Source organism: Bombina bombina, chromosome 4, assembly GCF_027579735.1.
Source record: "Bombina bombina isolate aBomBom1 chromosome 4, aBomBom1.pri, whole genome shotgun sequence".
Classification (NCBI taxonomy): Eukaryota; Metazoa; Chordata; class Amphibia; order Anura; family Bombinatoridae; genus Bombina; species Bombina bombina.
Genome location: NC_069502.1, coordinates 686,002,472 through 686,029,500, shown reverse-complemented (window position 1 = coordinate 686,029,500; position 27,029 = coordinate 686,002,472). Strand labels below are relative to the sequence as shown.

Here is a 27,029-nt window from a genome sequence, read left to right as displayed (position 1 = left end):
GGTGGTTTAATCTCCCTTTTGTCAGTCTGAGAAACCTCTGGTGATAAATCTTTAAAAGCCATAATATGGTCTTTATAACTTATAGAAAGATCAGTACATTTGGTACACATTCTAAGAGGGGGTTCCACAATGGCTTCTAAACATAATGAACAAGGAGTTTCCTCTATGTCAGACATGTTTAACAGACTAGTAATGAGACCAGCAAGCTTGGAAAACACTTTAATAAATGTGAAAAAGCAAAAAAACAAAAACGGTACTGTGCCTTTAAGAGAAAAAAACTACCACATAAACTGCAAAACAGTGTTAAAAAGTAGTAAACTCTACGAAATTTTTACAGTGTGTATAAGAGACCAAAGCAGCATTGCACCCACCGCGAAAATAGGCCCCTCCCACCATGCACTCAATGTCAGAGTGCCTTAAAAAAGTACTCCTAGGAGTAATCTAACAAGCCATGTGGAAAACTAGGCCCCAAAAAAAGATTTATCACCCTCAGAGAAAAAACGTTTTTTCTGTAAGTTATGCAAACGTTTTTACACTAAGTAATATGAGAATTAACATGAATATTACCCTTATCTTATAAGCATGATCCCAGTCGTTGTTAAATCACTGTATCAGGCTTACCTCAAATATACCAGGCACTGTCAGCATTTTCTAGACCTTATCATCTCTCTAGAAAAAAAAATACTGAACATACCTCAAAGCAGGTGATCTGCAAACCGTCCCCCCAGCTGAAGTTTTCTTTCCATACTCTTCAGTTATGTGTGAGAACAGCAGTGGACCTTAGTTACAAACCGCTAAGATCATCAACCTCCAGGCAGATTCTTCTTCCAATTTCTGCCTGAGAGTAAAATAGTACAACGCCGGTACCGTTTAAAAATAACAAACTCTTGATTGAAGGTAAAAACTACACTAAGTCACCACATATCTCTTGATACTTCCTTTCTTGTCGAGAATTGCAAGAGAATGACTGGGGGTGGCAGTTAGGGGAGGAGCTATATAGACAGCTCTGCTGTGGGTGTCCTCTTGCAACTTCCTGTTGGGAAGGAGAATATCCCACAAGTAATGGATGAACCCGTGGACTGGATACACCTTTACAAGAGAAATTTGGGTTTAGTGTCCCTTTAACTCAAAGATACATGAACCAAGACAAAAAGGGCTCTAACATAGTTTTATATAAAGCAAGAGAACATATAAAGACAGCTTACCTAATTTCCCTTAATGCGTTTTTAATAACGGTAACCATTGCAAAAATAAACTGTGTAGCAATTTCGTTCAAAAGAGGTACACTAATGCCCCACACTCTATTATCATTAAAGGGATAGTAAACCCAAAACTTTTCTTTTATGATTTGGATAGAACATACAATTTTAAACAATTTCCCAATTTACTTTATCAAATTTGCTTAATTCTCTTGTTATCCATTGCTGAAGGAACAACATTGCACTACTGACAGGAAGCTGAACACATCTAGTTAGCCAATCACAAGAGACAAATGTGTGCAGGCACCAATTAGCAGCAGCTCCCACTAGTGTAGGATATGCGTGTATTCTTTTTCAACAAGGGATACTAAGAGAATGAAGCACATTTGAAAATAGAAGTGAATTTAAGTGTCTTAAAATGACATGCTCTATCTGAATCATGCAAGTTTAAATTTGACTTTCCTATCCCTTTAAGTACAGCCTCCCCACAAAAAAGGGGAAGTCAAGCAAAACCCACTGTCTCTACCGCCAACAGTGCTACGGATGTAGTTAGATAGACAACAGTGTAAAGACATTGCTCTGCTTATACCTGAGATGAATTGCTAACACTGCATAAAAAATTCACACGACAATAAAACGGTCTAAATTTACCAAAAGGACCCACTAAGGGTCATGCAACAAGAAAGTACTCACAGAAAACTAGCACAAATAATAACAGATAATTGTATCACATAGAGCAGCACTTAACATAATATTTGAAAAGTATTTGTGCTGGGCACTGTAGATGAAAAATAACAGGCAATATCTTAAAGGGGCAGTATACATCAATTTTTAAATAACTGCATGTAATAAACACTACTATAAAGAATACTATACACAGATACTGATATAAAAATCCAGTATAAAACCTTTTAAAAACTTACTTAGAAGCTCCCAATTAAGCACCGTTGATGAGATTAGGCTAGGACACCCACTGAAAGGGACTGATAGCAGAACCCCCTACATATGAAAAGACCCATTATACAAACAGAAGCAGTCTTAAAGGGACACTGAACCCATTTTTTTTCTTTTGTGATTCAGATAGAGCATGCAATTTTAAACAACTTTCTAATTTACACCTATTATCAATTGTTCTTCATTCCCTTGCTTTCTTTATTTGAAAAAGAAGGCAGCTAAGCTGTTTTTTGGTTCAGGACCATGGAAAGCACTTATTTATTGGTAGGTGAATTTACCCACCAATCAGCAAGAACAACACAGTGTGTTCACCAAAAATGGGTCGGCATCTAAACTTACATTCTTGCATTTCAAATAAAGATACCAAGAGAATGTAAAGAATTTGATAATAGGAGTAAATTAGAACGTTGCTTAAAATTGCATGCTCTATCTGAATACATCAGTATACATCTAAAGCTTTGGGGCTTGGTTAGGAGTCTGAAAATCAGCACAATGTTATTTAAAAATAAGCAAAACTATACATTTTTACAAAAACACACCCAGATGGGCTATATAAATGGATCATCTACAAAACATTTATGCAAAGAAAAGTCTAGTGTACAATGTCCCTTTAAATATAGACTGGTTGAACTTTAGATAGGGTACTATTAAAATAAAAAGCAAGCAGCCTAAGAGTTATAACCCTATCTAGATAGACATCTGTTATATATTAGCCATTCTTTAAAAACTGTTGACAGGCTGATCAAGACTCTATTACACATTATCTCTTCGTTATGGATGCTTAATACTATGTAGAGCCACTATAATATAATGAAGAGCCTAACCGTTACAAAAAAAGGAAACAGTATGCTAGCCTAGAATGAAAATACAAAAGAAGCTTCAAACATATCATCAGAGCCAACATAAGTCTTACATACAATCTATAGTCAAATATATATCCATATGTCAGCAAACTTGGAATGGCAGCTGGTTACGATATATGCCTCATCAGGACAAAGTTCCACGATGACAGTAGTCGCCAGCTTAAAATGCCAGGGTAATATCACCCCGAAGCCTTAGTCATGATTGTTTAGGGGTCGATTTATCAAAGGTTTTGCCAGACTTCACCCCCCCTACGACTGCAGGTTCTCACAAGAGAACCTGGAGTCAGTATTTATAAAGCAGCGGTCATAAGACGGCTGCTTCCCTAAACTCTTTGCCACCTTTAAGGTGGCGAATTTCTATCTCCCCGGTCTCATCCGACCGGGTAGATTGACAGCTCCTGCCCGCGTGTGATTGGCTGTGCGGGTGCAAGGGGCAGCATTGCACAAGAGCGCAAAATAGCGTTCTTGTACAATGGTATTCAGTTTGCCAGAGGCGAGCTGCGGTGGACAGGGGCACATATGTACACCCCGGTCCACCGTAGCTTGATAAATCGAACCCTTGATCTGCTCCTCCTAATTTGTTAAAGGGGCAAACAGGGATCTCACACATCTTGAGCCCACTCAAAGTTCAGTAGTATGCCACTCAGAAGTTTCACCTAGAATATTATCTTAACTAAACTGAATATAAGTTCTTCTAATGGATTGGAATGATAAAAAAAGCACAGAAGATGATTTGGAAGTTTCTGCAGAAAACTTTTCTAATGGGTTGGACGAGAGCTCTATATGAGCAGGATCCAATAAAGGTGCATGTGATATTAGTAATAGTGTTTATTTAATTGGAATTGAACCAATATATGCATTGCCTCTATTAACCAACTAGACTTTCAATTATTAGATATATTTTGACATGTAGCATAAAGCATAAAATACATTTCAGTATTTTACCTAATGTCCTTACCTAGATACAAGCCCACATGAACTACCCACCCACAGACTCAGGAGATAAATACTCTCAATCACTGCAGTCACAAATCCATCTGCTACAAAGTAATCTGCCCACCAGTCACTCAGTATTAAAAATAATAACGCATTTAAACAAAGAATAAAGCACCATATGGGGTATAAATGCATGGCACGTGAATGTGTATATCTGTATAATCATAACGTAATGAGGGAATGTAAAAAGAAACTATATTTTTTATTATAAACCTTAAGAGTCAATAGAAAAATGGATCTGTAATAGCAAAAACTCTGTGTATGGCTCGATGTGTGCAGCCATATTACATTAGGGGGTTATTTTTGTAATGATGCACTAATAATGCAGCTATGCAGTCTAACGACTATTTTGAAATAATGATTACCAATAACGTTCATACGATAGCCATAGCAAAAAATGTAAATCAATCTGAGTGTAATAAACATGTGTAAGTAAGCAACAGGTACCATTGTTATTCCAACATTAGGGGGATCCTCAGACCCTCACAACCACAGTAATGATCGTTCATTGTGGTATCTTTTGTTGAAAAATGCTCAGGTGTGTGCATATTTCTAAAGCACTATATGGCAGAAATTTGTTCCTGCCATAAAGTACTCCAGACACCTACCGAGGTATCTCTTCAACAAAGAATACCATAATAAGAAATTTGATAATAGAAGTAAATTGGAAACTTAAGAAAATTTGTTGCTGTGTAAGGGAATTGAAACCCCCAAACGCTAGCCCTCCTAACTGCAACTAATCCTTAACCACTATAAAACAATTTGCTTTCTGACCCCAACTCAGATAATGGGGCCTATCTATCAAGCTCCGAATGGAGCTTGATGCCCCGTGTTTCTGGCGAGCCTGCAGACTCGCCAGAAACAGCAGTTATGAAGCAGCGGTCACAAAGACCGCTGCTCCATAACCCTGTCCGCCTGCTCTGAGCAAGCGGACAGACATCGCCGGAAATCAACCCGATCGAGTACGATCGGATTGATTGACACCTCCCTGCTGGCGGCCTATTGGCCGCGAGTCTGCAGGGGGCGGCGTTGCACCAGCAGCTCTTCGTATTCAGCGAGGTCTGGCGGACCTGATCCGCACTGTCGGATCAGGTCCGCCAGACTTTGTTAAATACAGGCCTAATTGTGTACAGCTCATACCTCAAGGCAAACTTACCCTCCCTATACAACCAATCATAGATCAACACCATGTTCTCCCCAGGATCATTTTAGCGGGTGCAGCACTTGTCTGATTTTAGCCAATATTAAGCTAAAATTAGTTCATATTAAAAATGTCCAATTTGTATTGCACAAGTTATCATTAAATAAATGTATATTAAATTTCAATAGCACAAAATTATATAATATTAGAAAATATTACACTGCCCCCACCCAGCTACTTCATAATCCCACCTGACTGGCAAAATTTTCTGTGGAGAACACTGAATACCATCATTATCTATGGCCCTCACAAGCACAACCATTTCCCAACACCCAAGGAAGTTTCATAACACCTAAGGCCACTAAACATTGCCCTTTAAAATGATCTGAAATAAAAAAAGAAACCTAAGTATTTGCTAAAACCTACAGTCTACCTTAATTTTTTGGTTCCCAATTTGTCTTCTGCTTCTTCCAACTGCAACAACAGGGGTTTCTCACACTTCCCTACTTCACTTAAAGGGGCAGTATACACCAATTTCCATTTAACTGCATGTAATAGAGACACTACTATAAAGAATAATATGCACAGATACTGATACAAAAATCCAGTGTAAGTAAAACTTATAAAAACTTACTTAGAAGCTCACAATTTAATATTGTTAAGATAAGCCTGGGACACCCACTGAAAGAGGCTGATAGCAGAACGCCCCCCCTCCTGCATATGAAAAGACCCATTATACAAACAGAAGCAGTCTTAAGTCTGAATACATCAGTATACATCTAAAGCTTTGGGGCTTGGTTAGGAGTCTGAAAATCAGCACAATGTTATATAAAAATAAGCAAAACTATACATTTTTACAAAAACACACCCAAATGGGCTATAAAAATGGATCATCTACAAAACATTTATGCAAAGAAAAATCTAGTGTATAATGTCCCTTTAAAGGGAAACTGAAGTCCGAAAACAAAGTGCATTTAAAATGTTGCTGCTAAAGTTGTTAAAATTGAGTGTGGACTTGACTGTGTATTTACTGAAATGCAAAAACATAAATTATGCTTACCTAATAATTTAATTTCCATTGTTACGAGGAGAATCCACGGCTTCATTCATTACTTGTGGGAAATACAGAACCTGGCCACCAGGAGCAGGCAAAGACACCCCAGCCAAAGGCTTAAATACCTCCCCCACTCCCCTCATCCCCCAGTCATTCTGCCGAGGGAACAAGGAACAGTAGGAGAAATATCAGGGTATAAAAGGTGCCAGAAGAAAAACCTAAATAAATTTAGGTCCACCCAACAGAGAACCAGGCGGAAATGATGGAAATGAAATTATCAGGTAAGCATAATTTATGTTCTCCATCTAATACGAGGAGAGTCCACGGCTTCATTCATTACTTGTGGGAAACAAATACCCAAGCTCTAGAGGACACTGAATGAAAAATGGGAGGTAAAAAGGAGGAGGACCCTATTCTGAAGGCACCACAAAAACCTTTCTCCCAAAAGCTGCTTCAGCCGAAGCAAAAACATCAAATTTGTAAAACTTTGTAAAAGTATGCAAGGAGGTCCAGGTAGCTGCCTTACAAATCTGCTCCATATAGGCCTAATTTTTAAAGGCCCAAGAAGAAGCCACAGCTCTAGTTGAGTGAGCCGTAATCCTCTGAGGAGGCGTATGTCCCGCTGTCTCATAAGCCCAACAAATCATGCTCCTCAGCCAAAATGATAGGGAAGTAAAGGAAGCCTTCAACCCCTTGCGTTTCCCCGAATAGACAACAAAGCTGAAGTTTGTCTGAAATCCTTTGTAGCCCGAAGATAGAATTTCAAAGCTCGAAACCACATCCAAGTTATGAAGCAGGTTTAGGACACAAGGAAGGAACCACAATCTCCTGATTAATGTTGCGATCAGTCACCACCTTAGGGAGAAATCCCAGTCCAGTGAGGACTGCCTTATCTGCATGGAAAACTAGGTAAGGAGGCTCACATTGTAAGGCCGCTAATTCAGACACTCTGCGTGCAGAAGCAATGGCCAGTAGAAAAAGAACCTTCCAAGACAGAGTCTTAATATCAAGAGAATGCATAGGCTCAAACGGAGGCCCCTGAAAAACCTTCAGAACCAAATTCAAACTCCAAGGGGGAGCAGAATGTCTAAACACAGGCCTGATCCTGGACAGAGCCTGAACAAAAAATTGAATATCAGGAAACTCAGCGAGCTTTTTGTGTAACAGCACATATAGAGCTTAAGGAACTGGCGGCAAGTCCCTTTTCTAGACCGGAAGGAAAGAATTTTGGAGACCTTGACCTTATGCCAGGAATATCCACGAGATTCACAACAGAGTAAGTAGGTCCTCCACACCATATAATAGATGCGACGGGTGACCGGCTTTCTGGTTTGAATGAGAGTATCAATCACCCTCTCAGAAAAACCCCTCTCAGAAAGCGTTTAATCTCCACGCAGTCAGCCTCAGAGAATCTAGATTCTGATGCAAAAAGGGGCCCTTTACCAGCAGTTTCCTGCGACAGGGCAACCTCCATGGAGGGGACAAAGACATCCCCACTAGGTCCACAAACCATGTCCTCTGCGGCCACGATGGAGCCATCAGAATAGTTGACATTTGCTCCTGTTTGATGTGTGCCACTACACGAGGTAGGAGTGGTAACGGTGAAAATATGTACACTAGGTTGAATTCCCAAGGCACTGCTAAGGCATCTACCAGCTCTGCCTGAGGGTCCCTGGACGGCGACCCGTATCTGGGTAGCTTGAACTTGAGTCTGGACGCCATGAGATCTATCTCCGGAGTCCCCCAACTGTTGAAAATCTTTGCAAACACTTTGGGGTGAAGATGAAAAGATTGTCTGCTGAGAAAGTCGACTTCCCAGTTGTCCACATCCGGGATGTGGATCGCTGATAGCGAGCATTTGTGGGCTTCCGCCCACTCCAGAATCCGAGATACTTCCCTCATGGGCAGGGAGCTTCTTGTTCCCCCCGGTGGTTGATATAGGCCATCAAGGTAATGTTGTCCAACTTGAATCTGATGAACTTGAATGGACCCAGGAGAGGCCAAGCCTCCAGAGCACTGAAGATCGCCAGAAAATCCAGGATGTTGATTGGGAGAAGAGACTCCTTCCGATTCCACCTGCCCTGTGCCTTCCTGGCTCCCCAACCTGAAAGACTCCCGTCTGTAGTCACAATCTCCCAAGAAGATCTGAGGAAGGATGTTCCCTGGGACAGCTGGTCTGGACGGAGCCACCAAGAGAGAGACTCCCTCGACCCGTTAACCAGAGAGATCAGTCGGGACAGTTCCGAATGATCGCCGTTCCACTGCCTCAGCATGCACAGCTGAAGAGGCCGAGATGGAATCTGGCGAATGGATTGACATCTATAGTGGATACCATGAGCCCAATCCCCTCCATGCACCGAGCTACTGATGGACTTGAGGAGGATTGGAGGGCAAGACAGCTGGAGACAATCTTGTAATGTCTCATCTGTTAGGAATATCTTCATGGCAATGGTGTCTATTATCGTGCCCAGGAACTCCACTCTGGTACTGGAACCAGAGAACTCTTTCCCAAGTTTACCATCCATCCATGAGATTGCAGAAGAAGAAGTAGAGCACTCGAGTGGTCCTCTGCCAGCTGGCAGGACGGAGCCTGAACCAGAATGTCGTCCAGATAAGGAGCCACTGCTATCCCTCTGGATCTCGCCACTGCTCGTCCTGTGACGAAAGGCAAAGAATAACTGGGGGATGAGGGCAGTGGGGAGGTATATAAGCCTTTGGCTGGAGTGTCTTTGCCTCCTACTGGTGGCCAGGTTCTGTATTTCCCACCAGTAATGAAGCCATGGACTCTCCTCGTATTAGATGGAAATAATATTTGCACAGAAAAGATTGCTATACCCTTATTTATATTATTTCAAAGTGCAGTTGTGACATCAAATTATATTTCATACTTACATATCATCCATACAAGTGTATTAAAGAAATATAAACAATCAGACACTCTACACACACACACACACACTAAAAATCACTGGAAATCTGCGGTTTTATAAAAATTGATGTTCTGCCTTGAAAGGATTAAACATATTTTATTTTTTTTCCTTCTTTTTTATCCTACGTGTATAGTATAATTGCTGAAACAGTTTTTCAGTTCCATATCTGTACATATCATTGCCTCAGTTAAGATGAATAGTATGATACTATAACCTCCCCACCTCTCAACCATACATAAGTGCTTCTGCAACATATGTATACATGCAAGAACTGCCAGCATAATTTCTCAATTCCTTCCAAAGATGTTGTTTTTTATGTAGTCTTTAATATCCTTTTAAGCTATTATATAATGTTATAGATGGATATGTTGTGGGGATGACTACTTATCACATATAATAAATTGGCATAGACATCTGCATGTGTGAGGTGGTCCCCTCAGCTCTATAATGGTTATAGAGTTAGCTATGTTTTACTCTATGAATAAAATAAGACCTCTTATTTAACCAAGGCATTATTGGTGTTTGTACACGAACAATCTTATGTAGTGTAATAGAGTTAAGCTGCTATTGGATTATGATTTATGGAAGAAGGTTAGCCTATAAATACGAGGATTAAATATTACACAGGGGGCTATAGAGTTAATTCCTCTGCACATTGTCAGTGACAACAAATCCTCAAATTTTAACCGATTTCATATAGTTAACTAAAGGTTTAATGAGCGGATTACTTACTATATTTATAAATGTACTATAGCTTTTTCATCTTTTTAAAAGGTCCAAAAGTGGCCTGTGCAACTTGAACAATATCCCTCTTACTGAGCTGCTCAAACACTATTTGAAGGCCAAAATATTTAATATTTTACCTTTCTTTTTGTTTTTTTCCTAGAATATATATACTATAAATGTTCCCATAGATGCTACTTCATAATTCCACAATCCTAGTACAGTCTTAAAAATATTCCCATCCCATAATTCCCTTTTTCTAGTGAAACAACATTTTAAGTAGCCCAAGAGTGGCTGTTACCTACCATTTGGGGATATATTTTTTATGGTCTTAATATTGTATATACAGTTGTGCTCATAAGTTTACATACCCTGGCAGAATTTATGATTTCTTGGCCATTTTTCAGAGAATATGAATGATAACACAAAAACTTTTTTTTCACTCATGGTTAGTGTTTGGCTGAAGCCATTTATTATCAATCAACTGTGTTTACTCTTTTTAAATCATAATGACAACAGAAACTACCCAAATGACCCTGATCTAAAGTTTACATACCCTGGTGATTTTGGCCTGATAACATACAGACAAGTTGACACAAAGGGGTTTGAATGACTATTAAAGGTAACCATCCTCACCTGTGATCTGTTTGCTTGTAATTAGTGTGTGTGTATAAAAGGTCAATGAGTTTCTGGACTCCTGACAGACCCTTGCATCTTTCATCCAGTGCTGCACTGACGTTTCTGGATTCTGAGTCATGGGGAAAGAAAAAGAATTGTCAAAGGATCTGTGGGAAAAAGGTAGTTGAACAGTATTAAACAGGAAAGGGATATAAAAAGATATCCAAGGAACTGAGAATGCAAATCAGCAGTGTTCAAACTCTAATCAAGAAGTGGAAAATGAGGCAATTTCCTGTGCCTTTGTAGCTCACACATCCCCAAAACATCAGCGATCCACCTCCGTGTTTCACAGTAGGAATGGTATACCTTTCATCATAGGCCTTGTTGACTCCTCTCCAAATGTAGCGTTTATGGTTGTGGCTAAAAACGTCAATTTTGGTCTCATCACTCCAAAAGACTTTGTGCCAGAAGGTTTGAGGCTTGTCTCTGTGCTGTTTGTCGTATTGTAAGCGGGTTACTTTGTGGCATTTGCGTAGTAATGGCTTTCTTCTGGCGACTCGACCATGCAGCCCATCTTTCTTCAAGTGCCTCCTTATTGTGCATCTTGAAACAGCCACACCACATGTCCTGTATTTCACCTGAAGTTATTTGTGGGTTTGTCTTTGCATCCCAAACAATTTTCCTGGGAGTTGTGGCTGAAATTTTAGTTGGTCTACAGTGGTTTGGTTTCAACAGAACCCCTCATTTTCAACTTCTTTATTAGAGTTTGAACACTGCTGATTTGCATTATCAGTTCCTTGGATATCTTTTTATATTCCTTTCCTGTTTTATACAGTTAAACTACCTGTTCCCGCAGATCCTTTGACAATTCTTTTGCTTTCCCCGTGACTCAGAATCCAGAATTGTCAGTGCAGCACTGGATGAAAGATGCAAGGGTTTGTTAGGAGTCCAGAAACTCATTGCCCTTTTATACACACACACTAATTACAAGAAAACAGATCACAGTTGAGGATGGTTACCTTTAATAGCCATTCAAACCCCTTTGTGTCAACTTGTGTGCATGTTATCAGGCCAAAATCACCAGGGTATGTAAACTTTTGATCAGGGTCATTTGGGTAGTTTCTGTTGTCATTATGATTTAAAAAGAGTAAACACAGTTGATTGATAATAAATGGCTTCAGTCAGACACTAACCATGAGTGAAAGAAAAGTTTTTGTGTTATCATTCATATTCTCTGAAAAGTGGCCAAGAAATCAAATTCTGACAGGGTATGTAAACTTATGAGCACAACTTGTACATGGGAAGTGTTTTATCTTTGTAATTTCAATATATTATTTTTTATATATAGAATTGTATTATTGTGATGGGTCCCAGACCATTATGGTCCCTTTTTTTAGCGCTTACCTTCTTTAGTGTTCTAAGTGGACAATTTAATATTTTTTCCTTACTTTTCTTTTTGTTTTTTTCCTAGAATATACTGTATATAGCATAAATGTTCCCATAGACACTACATCATAATACCACAATCCTAGTATGGTCTTAAAAATATTCCCATCCCATAATTCCCTTTCTCTAGTCAAACAACATTCTAAGCAGCCCAAGAGTGGCTACTACCTACCATTTGGGAATATATTTTTATAGTCTTAACATTATATATACATAGGAAATGTTTTATCTCTGCAGTTTCAATACCATCATTTTATATATATAGAATTGTACTAATATGTTTTAGAGGCCTTATAGTTTTTCCTACATAGTCTTATAAAAATCTTCCTCTCAGTCTGGGGATGGTGCATTATCTATAACAATATATACTAGAGCTGGAACAACTAATCAATATAATCGATTATGAAAAGTTTTCAACGAATCTCATAATCGATTAGTTGGTTTGCAATTAGTTGGTCTGTGCACAGCACCAGCTGCTTCACTCCAATGAACTCCTGCACATGGTATTGTGTTTTATGGTTATGCCCGTAGCCTAAAGGATGTCTACAGATGTTTACTTTTTACTTTTTAGGACAGTATAAGTTTACAACTACTCCTGGCTTATGTGCAGCCCAGAAATAATAGGAATCATTATTTGGATTGTTATTATTAAATCAGGTGATTTGGGACTATGCTTTGCATAATATAGTGTTGAGCTTGTTATTTACACCTAGCCCTGGATTGATGGGATATGCTATTTAAATTGATGTGCACTATTATATGTTTGCACAATTATTAGCTGGTTGCTTGCTATTGCTGATTATATGTACTATATAGATAAATGTGTAAGGCTTTGTCCTGTTATTGATATATAGTCCGTAGTGCTTTTTTAAAATGTTTATATTTTTAATAAACTGTAATATGTACCAAATTCAACCTCTTATTATTATTGGTTATTTGTAGAGCACCAACAGATTCCGCAGCGCTATAAACATAGGCGGTATACAAGGTAACATTTATAGGGATCAAATGGGTAGAGGGCCCTGCTGAGAGTTGCACTGTTGTAATCAGCTCTTATGAAGGTGATCTGCAAACAGTTGGGCTCTTAGGCTTACATGCTAAGGGTGTTGAAGGGAATAGCAATGGAGGAGAGGGACTGGTATTAGGAAAGGATGGTGTTGGTTGTAAGCATCCCTGAACAGTAGAGTCTTTAAAAATATAATTTATGCTTACCTGATCAATTCCTTTCTCCTGTAGTGTAGTCAGTCCACGGGTCATCCATTACTTATGGAATTATATCTCCTCCCTAACAGGAAGTGCAAGAGGATCACCCAAGCAGAGCTGCTATATAGCTCCTCCCCTCTACGTCATACCCAGTCATTCGACCGAAACCAAACGAGAAAGGAGAAACTATAGGGTGCAGTGGTGACTGGAGTTTAATTTAAAATTTAGACCTGCCATAAAAAACAGGGTGGGCCGTGGACTGACTACACTACAGGAGAAAGGAATTTATCAGGTAAGCATAAATTATATTTTCTCCTGTTAAGTGTAGTCAGTCCACGGGTCATCCATTACTTATGGGATACCAATACCAAAGCTAAAAGTACACGGATGACGGGAGGGACAGGCAGGATCTTTACACGGAAGGAACCACTGCCTGTAGAACCTTTCTCCCAAAAACAGCCTCCGAAGAAGCAAAAGTGTCAAATTTGTAAAATTTTGAAAAAGTGTGAAGTGAAGACCAAGTTGCAGCCTTGCAAATCTGTTCAACAGAGGCCTCATTCTTAAAGGCCCAAGTGGAAGCCACAGCTCTAGCAGAATGAGCTGTAATCCTTTCAGGAGGCTGCTGTCCAGCAGTCTCATAGGCTAAACGTATTATGCTACGAAGCCAAAAAGAGAGAGAGGTAGCCGAAGCTTTTTGACCTCTCCTCTGTCCAGAATAAACGACAAACAGGGAAGAAGTTTGACGAAAATCCTTAGTTGCCTGCAAATAAAATTTCAGGGCACGGACGACGTCCAGATTGTGCAGAAGTCGTTCCTTCTTTGAAGAAGGGTTAGGGCACAATGATGGAACAACAATCTCTTGATTGATATTCTTGTTAGTGACTACCTTAGGTAAGAACCCAGGTTTAGTACGCAGAACTACCTTGTCTGAATGAAAAATCAGATAAGGAGAATCACAATGTAAGGCCGATAACTCAGAGACTCTTCGAGCCGAGGAAATAGCCATTAAAAACAGAACTTTCCAAGATAACAGCTTGATATCAATGGAATGAAGGGGTTCAAACGGAACACCTTGCAGAACGTTAAGAACTAAGTTTAAGCTCCACGGCGGAGCAACAGTCTTAAACACAGGCTTAATCCTAGCCAAAGCCTGACAAAAAGCCTGAACGTCTGGAACTTCTGACAGACGTTTGTGTAAAAGGATAGACAGAGCTGAGATCTGTCCCTTTAACGAACTAGCAGATAAACCCTTTTCTAAACCTTCTTGTAGAAAAGACAATATCCTAGGAATCCTAACCTTACTCCATGAGTAACTCTTGGATTCGCACCAATATAAGTATTTACGCCATATTTTATGGTAAATTTTCCTGGTAACAGGTTTCCTAGCCTGTATTAAGGTATCAATCACTGACTCCGAAAATCCCCGCTTTGATAGAATCAAGCGTTCAATCTCCATGCAGTCAGCCTCAGAGAAGTTAGATTTGGATGTTTGAAAGGACCCTGAATCAGAAGGTCCTGTCTCAGAGGCAGAGACCATGGTGGACAGGACGACATGTCCACTAGATCTGCATACCAGGTCCTGCGTGGCCACGCAGGCGCTATTAGAATCATCGATGCTCTCTCCTGTTTGATCCTGGCAATCAATCGAGGAAGCATCGGGAAGGGTGGAAACACATAAGCCATGTTGAAGACCCAAGGTGCTGTCAGAGCATCTATCAGTACCGCTCCCGGGTCCCTGGACCTGGATCCGTAACAAGGAAGCTTGGCGTTCTGGCGAGAAGCCATGAGATCCAGATCTGGTTTGCCCCAATGATGAAGCAGTTGGGCAAACACCTCCGGATGAAGTTCCCACTCCCCCGGATGAAAAGTCTGGCGACTTAGGAAATCCGCCTCCCAGTTCTCCACGCCTGGGATGTGGATCGCTGACAGGTGGCAAGAGTGAGACTCTGCCCAGCGAATTATCTTTGAGACTTCCATCATCGCTAGGGAACTCCTTGTCCCTCCCTGATGGTTGATGTAAGCCACAGTCGTGATGTTGTCCGACTGAAACCTGATGAACCTCAGAGTTGCTAACTGAGGCCAAGCCAGAAGAGCATTGAAAACTGCTCTTAATTCCAGAATGTTTATTGGAAGGAGTCTCTCCTCCTGAGTCAATGATCCCTGAGTCTTCAGGGAATTCCAGACTGCGCCCCAACCTAGAAGGCTGGCGTCTGTTGTTACAATCGTCCAATCTGGCCTGCGGAAGGGCATCCCCCTGGACAGATGTGGCCGAGAAAGCCACCATAGAAGAGAATCTCTGGTCTCTTGATCCAGATTTAGCATAGGGGACAAATCTGAGTAATCCCCATTCCACTGACTTAGCATGCACAATTGCAGCGGTCTGAGATGCAGGCGTGCAAAAGGTACTATGTCCATTGCCGCTACCATTAAGCCGATTACCTCCATGCATTGAGCCACTGACGGGTGTTGAACAGAATGAAGGACCCGGCAAGCATTTAGAAGTTTTGATAACCTGTCCTCTGTCAGGTAAATTTTCATTTCTACAGAATCTATAAGAGTCCCTAAGAAGGGAACTCTTGTGAGTGGCAATAGAGAACTCTTTTCTACGTTCACCTTCCACCCGTGCGACCTTAGAAATGCCAGAACTAACTCTGTATGAGACTTGGCAGTTTGGAAACTTGACGCTTGTATCAGAATGTCGTCTAGGTACGGAACTACCGCTATTCCTCGCGGTCTTAGTACCGCCAGAAGAGAGCCCAGAACCTTTGTAAAGATTCTTGGAGCTGTAGCTAACCCGAAGGGAAGAGCTACAAACTGGTAATGCCTGTTTAGGAAGGCAAACCTTAGATACCGGTAATGATCCTTGTGAATCGGTATGTGAAGGTAGGCATCCTTAAAATCCACTGTGGTCATGTACTGACCCTCTTGGATCATAGGTAAGATGGTCCGAATAGTTTCCATTTTGAACGATGGAACTCTTAGGAATTTGTTTAGGATCTTTAAGTCCAAGATTGGTCTGAAGGTTCCCTCTTTTTTGGGAACCACAAACAGATTTGAATAAAACCCTTGTCCGTGTTCCGACCGCGGAACTGGGTGGATCACTCCCATTAGTAAGAGGTCTTGTACACAGCGTAGAAACGCCTCTTTCTTTATCTGGTTTGCTGATAACCTTGAAAGATGAAATCTCCCTTGTGGAGGAGAAGCTTTGAAGTCCAGAAGATATCCCTGAGATATGATCTCTAACGCCCAGGGATCCTGGACATCTCTTGCCCAAGCCTGGGCGAAGAGAGAAAGTCTGCCCCCCACTAGATCCGTTTCCGGATCGGGGGCCCTCACTTCATGCTGTCTTAGGGGCAGCAGCAGGTTTTCTGGCCTGCTTGCCCTTGTTCCAGGACTGGTTAGGTTTCCAGCCCTGTCTGTAGCGAGCAACAGTTCCTTCCTGTCTTGGAGCGGAGGAAGTTGATGCTGCTCCTGCCTTGAAGTTATGAAAGGCACGAAAATTAGACTGTTTAGCCCTTGGTTTGGCCCTGTCTTGAGGCAGGGCATGGCCCTTACCTCCAGTAATGTCAGCGATAATTTCTTTCAAACCGGGCCCGAATAATGTCTGCCCTTTGAATGGAATGTTAAGCAATTTAGATTTAGAAGTCACATCAGCTGACCAGGATTTAAGCCACAGCGCTCTACGCGCTTGAATGGCGAATCCGGAGTTCTTAGCCGTAAGTTTAGTTAAGTGTACTAAGGCATCAGAAATAAATGAATTAGCTAGCTTAAGGACTTTAAGCTTGTCTATAATCTCATCCAATGGAACTGTGCTAAGGGTCTCTTCCAGAGACTCAAACCAGAATGCCGCCGCAGCCGTGACAGGCGCAATGCATGCAAGGGGTTGTAATATAAAACCTTGCTGAACAAACATTTTCTTAAGGTAACCCTCTATCTTTTTATCCATTGGATCTGAAAAAGCACAGCTATCCTCCACCGGGATAGTGGTGCGCTTAGCCAGAGTAGAAACTGCTCCCTCCACCTTAGGGACCGTCTGCCATAAGTCCCGTGTGGTGGCGGCTATTGGAAACATTTTTCTAAATATAGGAGGGGGTGAAAAAGGCACACCGGGTCTATCCCACTCCTTGTTAACAATCTCTGTAAGCCTTTTAGGTATAGGAAAAACGTCAGTACACGCCGGTACCGCAAAATATTTATCCAGCCTACATACTTTCTCTGGAATTGCAACCGTGTTACAATCATTCAGAGCCGCTAATACCTCCGCTAGTAATACACGGAGGTTCTCAAGTTTAAATTTAAAATTTGAAATGTCTGAGTCCAGTTTACTTGGATCAGAACCGTCACCCACAGAATGAAGTTCTCCGTCCTCATGTTCTGCAAATTGTGACGCAGTATCAGACATGGCTCTATTATTATCCGCGCACTCTGTTCTTACCCCAGAGTGATCGCGTTTACCCCTAAATTCTGGCAATTTAGATAGTACTTCAGTCATAACATTAGCCATGTCTTGCAAAGTGATTTGTATGGGCCGCCCTGATGTACTTGGCGCCACAATATCACGCACCTCCTGAGCGGGAGGCAAAGGTACTGACACGTGAGGAGAGTTAGTCGGCATAACTTCCCCCTCGTTGTCTGGTGATAATTTCTTTACATGTACAGATTGGCTTTTATTTAAAGTAGCATCAATGCAATTAGTACACAAATTTCTATTGGGCTCCACATTGGCCTTTAAACATAGTGAACAAAGAGATTCATCTGTGTCAGACATGTTTAAACAAACTAGCAATGAGACTAGCAAGCTTGGAAATACTTTTCTAAATAAATTTGCAAGCAATATAAAAAACGCTACTGTGCCTTTAAGAAGCACAAAAAAACTGTCACAGTTGAAATAACAATGAACCAAAATAGTTATAGCAACCAATTTTTCACAGTAAATGTATTAAGTTAGCAAAGGATTGCACCCACCAGCAAATGGATGATTAACTCCTTAATACCCAAAAAAACGGATAACAATTTAATATTAACGTTTTTATCACAGTCAAAACACACTATCACAGGTCTGCTGTGAGTGATTACCTCCCTCAAAACTAGTTTTGGAGACCCCTGAGCTCTGTAGAGACGTCCTGGATCATGGAGGAAGAAATAGGAAGACTGTGACTAAATTTTTACTGCGCAATAAAGCGCTAAAATAGGCCCCTCCCACTCATATTACAACAGTGGGGAAGCTCAGTAAACTGTTTTTATTCAGAAACAAACGACAGCCATGTGGTAAAAATCATGCCCATAAAGTTTCATCACCAAGTACCTCAGAAAAAACGATTAACATGCCAGTAAACGTTTTAAAAATGAAAATTATGAAATGTTATTAATAAGCCTGCTGCTAGTCGCTTTCACTGCAGTGCAGGCTCAAATATTACTTAAATATAGACAGTATTTTCTTAGTGAAATTCCATTCCCCAGAAATACCTCAGAGTATACATACATACATATCAGCCTGATACCAGTCGCTACTACTGCATTTAAGGCTGCACTTACATTACATCGGTATTAGCAGTATTTTCTCAGTCAATTCCATTCTTTAGAAAATAATATACTGCAACATACCTTCTTGCAGGTGAGCCCTGCCTGCTATACCCTGTTCTGAAGTTACCTCACTCCTCAGAATGGCCGAGAACAGCAAGTGGATCTTAGTTAAGACCGCTAAGATCATAGACAAACTCAGGTAGATTCTTCTTCTAATGCTGCCTGAGAAGAAACAACACACTCCGGTGCCGTTTAAAATAACAAACTTTTGATTGAAGAAATAAAACTAAGTTTAACACACCACAGTCCTCTCACACGTCCTATCTATTAGTTAGGTGCAAGAGAATGACTGGGTATGACGTAGAGGGGAGGAGCTATATAGCAGCTCTGCTTGGGTGATCCTCTTGCACTTCCTGTTAGGGAGGAGATATAATCCCATAAGTAATGGATGACCCGTGGACTGACTACACTTAACAGGAGAAATATATATCTGTTATTTTAAGAGTGGACTAGACATTCTTTCCCTAACCTTATAGTTGGTAATTTACCATTGCATATAGATATTCAAAAAATGATTAAGTTAGAATGAAGTCCAGACTTAATTTAAGAGGCCCCTTGCATTAGTGGAGAGTTAACAAAGATAAATATCCCCCCTTGGTTGTGGATTTTATTTTAAATATAGGGATTTTTTTTTTATCTGATTAGTTGATTAATCGAAAAAAATGATCGATTATAAAAATAATTGTTAGTTGCAGCCCTAATTATAGTCTCCTAACATTTGGAATATTTTCATGGAGGAAGCTGGATTCGTCATCGTTCTGCTAAAGAAAGCAGGACATGCAAGCGGAGGATTGGCGTTATGTTTACCATAACGCAAAGGTAAGTATTTTTAAAAATAAACGTCTATGTAAACTTTAATGAATTAAAATTATTTCTACAATTTACACAATACATTTAATTCATACAATTCCAAACTATGTAAGAATCAATTTAGCAATATAAGACCAGCCAAGTAACATTTTGCAGCAATAAAAATAATTATGTAACCAACATTATTATATTAAGTGGTTAACAAGAGACATTGAGTCATTACATATTCACATTTCATAAACTGAAGCAGCACCTAGGTACCAAACTTTACACATTATCAAGTACTACTAGAAAAGGCAAAATCAATGGTAATCAATAACCAGTCCAAATGGGGCCATTGATTACACCAGTCAAATCAAATTGAAAGCAAACTGCTTCATTAAAAGGGAACTTGCAGAATAAATCAATTTAATACAAATGTAATCATGTTCAGTGTCTTCATGTCCAAGAAAACAGGACTGCTATTTTCCCTGCAGATGACCTTAACATGGTGCCAAGAGGAAAACATACACCTTGCAAATATGTCTTCATCTCTGTGCTTTTGATTTTGAAAAGCTTTATGCAGAGTGTACAATTCCCATAATACTTTGAAATCAGAAACATGTGGAGGACAGAAAAACAAAGTCAGAAATGTATTACAATTAAACCAAATGATGTCAGAAAAATGGGTATGACTGCAAAACAGGGGCCCTAAAATATAAAGAAACGTAAGATACCATGGCAACGTTAATCATAAAAACACATACACACGGCTACAGGAAATGCATAATATCAGAAACATGCACAAGACCTTGAATGCCCAATTTAAAGTTGTAATTTTTTTTTAGATACTTAAATAGCTTAAGCATACAGAAATGCATGATTGTTATATTATTTAGACAAACTATTCCCAACAATAAATGGAATAGTAATTAGAACAAAGAGTAAACAAAATCAAACACAACTGGTTTTATCTTTTTCTGTGGATAAAATTTCTAAAATAGTATGAAAGTAATGTAATCAGCAATCGGTTGAACATCACTCACTATTTTATAGGGACATGGACGTATTAAATTTACTCAGTTCTATAAGGCCCAGATGATGAGGAGGACTACAATGCTTATTATTACTATTAACAATAATAATTGTATTTGTAATATACCAAAAGATACTGCGGCAGTATTTAATATACAAAAACAAGACAAGGAGCTGATACTGGACCTACGGTTACATAGTCCTGCCCTCTTGAGATACACTATGCAAGCCACTTGAGTTCCTCCACACCAGACTCGTCGAACCATATCTTCATGGATCTCACTTTGAAGGGGTGCAGTCATGCTGGAAGAGTAAAGGGTCTTCTTCAAACTGCTGCCACAAAGCTGGAAGCACCCAATTGTCGAATATGTCTTTGTATCCTGTAGCATTAAAGTGATGGTAAACTGTAGCTAATCTAACGCCATATACAGTATGTAATCTTTGCCATTAAAAAAAGTATGTGTGTGTGTACCTCTCGTTAATCTATCTGTGAAAAGGGTTAAATCCCTGCCTATAGTAATGCTTCTATTACAATGTTATGCCGACCCAATGAACATCCAATCAGTCATATGACACTCTTAAAGTCATGCCCTTTGAAAGCCTATGTAGAGCGTGAGTGGGCCTGCTCTCTAAGTCACAGCCCAGCCAAAAGAGGAAATGAAGGGGGGTGGGGAAAAGAAGATACCAAGTAGGAGTATAAATCTTTTATTATAAAAAATATATAAACTTTAAAAAAAAAAAGAAGTGGTTTAGCTTTTACACTACTATATTTTTAATTGTAACATTCTTAGAGTCTGAAATTTACCATCACTTTAAGATGACCCTTCACTGAAACTAAGGGGCGTAGCTCAAACCCTGAAAAACCGAGCCAGACCATTATCCCTTTTCCATCAAACGTTACAATATGCAAAATGCACCCGTTAGGTAGTGTTCTCCTGGTATCTGCCACACCAAGATTCTTCCATCAGACTGCTACATAGTTAAGTATGACTCATCACTCCAGAGAACTTGTTTTCACTGATCCAGAGTCCAGTGGTGGCAATGTGCTTTACATCACTACAGCTTGGCATTGATCATGTTGAAGTAAACTTTGTGTACAGCTGCCTGGCAATGGAAAACAGAGGCAGTTCGGAACTCTGTAGTGACTGTAATGCAACATATGATAGGTGATTTTTATGTAACATTCACTTCAGCACTCATGGACCTGTTCTGTGAGTTTGCTTTGTCTACCACTTTGTGGCTGGGCTATTGTTGCTACTAGACGCTTCCACTTCCCAATAATAGCACAACAGAGGCAGATTTATAGGGCAGAAATTTCACAAATTGACTTGTGGTGGCATCCTATAACAGTGCCATGTTTAAAGTCACTAAGCTCTTCAGTGCGACCCATTATAGTGCCAATGTTTGTGTACAGAGATTTCATAGCTATGCACCTGATAGCAATGGGTGTGGCTGAAACATCTGAACTCAATTAGTAGGAGTGTGACTAAAAATGTAGCCAAATGTGCAAACAAAAAACACAAGTGAATATAATATACAGGGAGTGCAGAATTATTAGGCAAATGAGTATTTTGACCACATCATCCTCTTTATGCATGTTGTCTTACTCCAAGCTGTATAGGCTCGAAAGCCTACTACCAATTAAGCATATTAGGTGATGTGCATCTCTGTAATGAGAAGGGGTGTGGTCTAATGATATCAACACCCTATATCAGGTGTGCATAATTATTAGGCAACTTCCTTTCCTTTGGCAAAATGGGTCAAAAGAAGGACTTGACAGGCTCAGAAAAGTAAAAAATAGTGAGATATCTTGCAGAGGGATGCAGCACTCTTAAAATTGCAAAGCTTCTGAAGCGTGATCATCGAACAATCAAGCGTTTCATTCAAAATAGTCAACAGGGTCGCAAGAAGCATGTGGAAAAACCAAGGCGCAAAATAACTGCCCATGAACTGAGAAAAGTCAAGCGTGCAGCTGCCAAAATGCCACTTGCCACCAGTTTGGCCATATTTTAGAGCTGCAACATCACTGGAGTGCCCAAAAGCACAAGGTGTGCAATACCTTGGCCAAGGTAAGAAAGGCTGAAAGACGACCACCACTGAACAAGACACACAAGCTGAAACGTCAAGACTGGGCCAAGAAATATCTCAAGACTGATTTTTCTAAGGTTTTATGGACTGATGAAATGAGAGTGAGTCTTGATGGGCCAGATGGATGGGCCCGTGGCTGGATTGGTAAAGGGCAGAGAGCTCCAGTCCGACTCAGACGCCAGCAAGGTGGAGGTGGAGTACTGGTTTGGGCTGGTATCATCAAAGATGAGCTTGTGGGGCCTTTTCGGGTTGAGGATGGAGTCAAGCTCAACTCCCAGTCCTACTGCCAGTTTCTGGAAGACACCTTCTTCAAGCAGTGGTACAGGAAGAAGTCTGCATCCTTCAAGAAAAACATGATTTTCATGCAGGACAATGCTCCATCACACGCGTCCAAGTACTCCATAGCGTGGCTGGCAAGAAAGGGTATAAAAGAAGAAAATCTAATGACATGGCCTCCTTGTTCACCTGATCTGAACCCCATTGAGAACCTGTGGTCCATCATCAAATGTGAGATTTACAAGGAGGGAAAACAGTACACCTCTCTGAACAGTGTCTGGGAGGCTGTGGTTGCTGCTGCACGCAATGTTGATGGTGAACAGATCAAAACACTGACAGAATCCATGGATGACAGGCTTTTGAGTGTCCTTGCAAAGAAAGGTGGCTATATTGGTCACTGATTTGTTTTTGTTTTGTTTTTGAATGTCAGAAATGTATATTTGTGAATGTTGAGATGTTATATTGGTTTCACTGGTAAAAATAAATAATTGAAATGGGTATATATTTGTTTTTTGTTAAGTTGCCTAATAATTATGCACAGTAATAGTCACCTGCACACACAGATATCCCCCTAAAATAGCTATAACTAAAAACAAACTAAAAACTACTTCCAAAACTATTCAGCTTTGATATTAATGAGTTTTTTGGGTTCATTGAGAACATGGTTGTTGTTCAATAAAAAAATGAATCCTCAAAAATACAACTTGCCTAATAATTCTGCACTCCCTGTATATATAAATAAAAATGTGTTAATACCAAACCAATAATAGTGTTTATACCAAACCAATAATAATGGTATTATACAGACCAGGGATTGGAAACAAAACATGCTAAAGAGTCCTTAATGAGGAGTCCAATTCAATCTTTGTTGGGAATTCCAATCAGGATCAACCTCAAAGAGAACAAGAAACAGATATATTCATAGTGTGATTCTGCTGTCAATATAATTTAGCACACTTTTACTTTGCAGAGTTTCTAATCCTGTGATACATCTCATCAGCTCTGGCTATAGCGCTCTATTTTAAAAAACCTCCAGCAAAACTGGATACCAGGTAACACAGTTAATAAAATATACACAGGTATATAAATCACTTAGGGACACCTGCAATGTGTGAGTCTCTATTGTAAAACACTTTTAATCCACACAGTGTCCAAGCTGCTGCTGTCATGTAGCACAGACCCTTCCTTGTGATTCACATGCTGACAACGCCGATGATTGTTTCACTATTTGTTATAGCTTTAACAAGGAGTCACGGTCACAGAAAAATTAATAAACGTTATTTTTCATAAAGGGGCCCTCTCACGTCACATGTGCGGGCGGTGGTGGTGGGTGATAGTCTAGAAGTCACAAGTGTCTTTGGGGCTCGGCCATATCATCAGCGCCGTCACTGTGGAGACTTGGAGTCTGGAGGTGGAAAATGAAGCAGGATTAGGAGCCGGTTGCCAGGCGGTATGTTACACTAACTGCACCTGCAATATGAGGACCTGGTTCGAAAAACTCTGGGATCCGGTCCACATATTAGATACAATGTTATGGCTCCTGCTCAGCTCCACCCACGCGTCGACCGTGCGCACACTCACCTCACTCAATTTTAACAGTGACAGTCGCCAGCCCGCCAGTATAGCAGCGTGTGGGCACGTGGTAAACTGGAGCAGGAGGACTGAGCAGCAGTGAGGTGAGAGAGGAGCTGTCGGAATCTGGATCATCATCATCTCTAACTCTGATATCATCTCATTAATGAATTCCAACAGTGTAGGATGCAGCGTGTGTGTAGATGGGCAAGGGGGTGAGGACGGGGTGCAGCGTCGTGTATACAGGGGCAGCAGGGGGTTGTTTGAGGGGTGCAGAACGCAGTGCAGCGAGTTGTGTACTAACACCTTCTTATTAACCCCTTTCACTCCATCGTGTTGCTGCTGAGCATGAACAATGCATTTTGCAGCCCTTTACTGTGAACTGTACAATTTATGAGAAAGTAAGCTGTGATTAAGTTATTATTTCAATACCTAAGTAAGCGTCACTTTCTTTGCAGCCAAAATGTTAAACTAAATCAGAACTATACATTTTTGTATTCTCCTCCTACATAGTGCTACACATTATTCACAAAGTATACTACCTGTTAGCAGATCCCCATTTGTTTTGTATAGCATACAGTATTTTGCAATCCCAGCAGCTATGAGGGATACTATTACTGTTATGTGTTACTGACAGCTATGAGGGATAATATCAATTATGCCTACCTGATAATTTAATTTCCATCTGTGGGAAGGAGAGTCCACTGCTTCATTCATTACTTGTGGGAAAAAAGAACCTGGCCACCAGGAGGAGGCAAAGAAACCCCAGCCAAAGGCTTAAATACTTCCTACACTCCCCTCATCCCCTAGTCATTCTGCCAAGGGAACAAGGAACAGTAGGAGAAATATCAGGGTATAAATGGTGCCACAAGAAAAATTATTAAATTTAGGTTATGGGCGGGAGCAGTGAACTCTCCTCCCACAGATGGAAATGAAATGATCAGGTAAGCATAATTTATGTTTTCCAACTTAATGGGAGGAGAGTCCACTACTTAATTAATTACTTGAGGGAACAAATACCCAAGCTCTAGAGGACGCTGAATAAAAAAAAAAATGGGAGGGTAAAAGGATGTGGACCCTATACTGAAGGCACCACAGCTTGCAGAACCTTTCTCCCAAAAACAGTGTCTGCCAAAGCAAAAACATAAAATTTGTAAAATTTTGCAAAAGTATGTAAGGAGGACCAATAGTCGCCTTACAAATCTGCTCCACAGAGGCCTCGTTCTTAAAGGCCCAAGAAGAGGCCACACAGCCCAAGTTGAGGAAACTTATGTCCCGCTGTCTCATAGGCCAAACGGATAATGCTCCTGAACCAAAAAGACAGAGAAGTGGAAAAGGCCCTCTGCCCCCTACGCTTCCCCGAATACACCACAAATAAGGACAAAGTCTGCCTGAAATCCTTTGTGGCCTGAAGATAAAACTTCAAGGCTCGAACCACATCCAAGTTATGAAGCAACCTTTCTTTAGACAAAGAAAGGTTAGGACACAAGGAAGGCACTACTATCTCCCGATTTATATTACGATCTGATACCACCTTGGGAAGAAAACCCAAACCAGTGTGAAGCACAGCCTTATCGGCGTGAAAGATCAGGTAAGGGGATTCATGTTGCAAGGCCACTAACTCAGAGACTCTGTGAGCCGATGCAAAGGCCAGAAGAAACAGAACCTTCCAGGAAAGAATCTTAATGTCAAGAGCATGCATAGGCTCAAATGGAGCCCTCTGCAAAACCTTAAGAACAAAGTTCAAGCTCCAAGGAGGAGCCGAAGGTCTAAAAACCATTCTGATTCTGGACAGAGCCTGAACAAAGCACTGAATATCCGGAAGCTCCGCTAGCTTCTTGTGTAATAGAACTGATAAGGCTGAAATCTGTCCCTTTAAAGGAACTAGCGGTAAGGCCCTTATTGAAGAAAAGCCAGAATCCTGGATACCCTAATTGTCATGAACCACTTAACAACACCATTCCACCTTAACCGATTTAGGCACAGACAGTAATACCACTTTTACTTTTGATTAGTATACCTCTCTCACTATAAAGCCTGCACTTTCCAAAGTATCGTTGCTGGTTTATTGAAGTGTTTGCTACACCTCTCCAGCTTACTATTTTGACCCTTGATCCTAAAGTGTTTAACTCTCCTAAGCACTTCTCATAACAAGAGACTTACAGATCAGTTCTCAACAGCAGACTACGGCAACCTGTGACGTCACCTCCGGCAGCGCGTTCTCTCACACAAGCCGACTACCACGCTGCTCAACCTAACGCGGCTCCTCTACCAGCCGCCTCACAGCGGGACCTGCAGGATTGTCTTCCAAGTACTCAGTATACAAAGATCCGCTGTATCCAGCTCTCTCCAGCCACAACATACATGACCATCGGCAGCAGGGTATCAGGTTCCGTATCACTAAGTGTAACAGGCTTGTTGTTTACCTTGTCACTTTGTTCTGAGGTACATGTGTAGCTTGTGTTCCATTCTGACGAACATTTTACTCCAGTAAAGTACCACTCACTTGTTGTATATACAAACACTGTTCCATGATCCTAGGTAATGCTAAACTGCTAA

At 40.6% G+C, this 27,029-nt stretch overlaps 1 protein-coding gene across 1 annotated transcript in view; it reads right to left on the bottom strand.

Annotated features, from left to right (window-relative positions):
- FIG4 (FIG4 phosphoinositide 5-phosphatase) overlaps positions 1-27,029 on the bottom strand; it is a 1,077,570-nt gene that overhangs the window by 945,479 nt on the left and 105,062 nt on the right. The gene's annotated exons all lie outside the window — the stretch shown is intronic.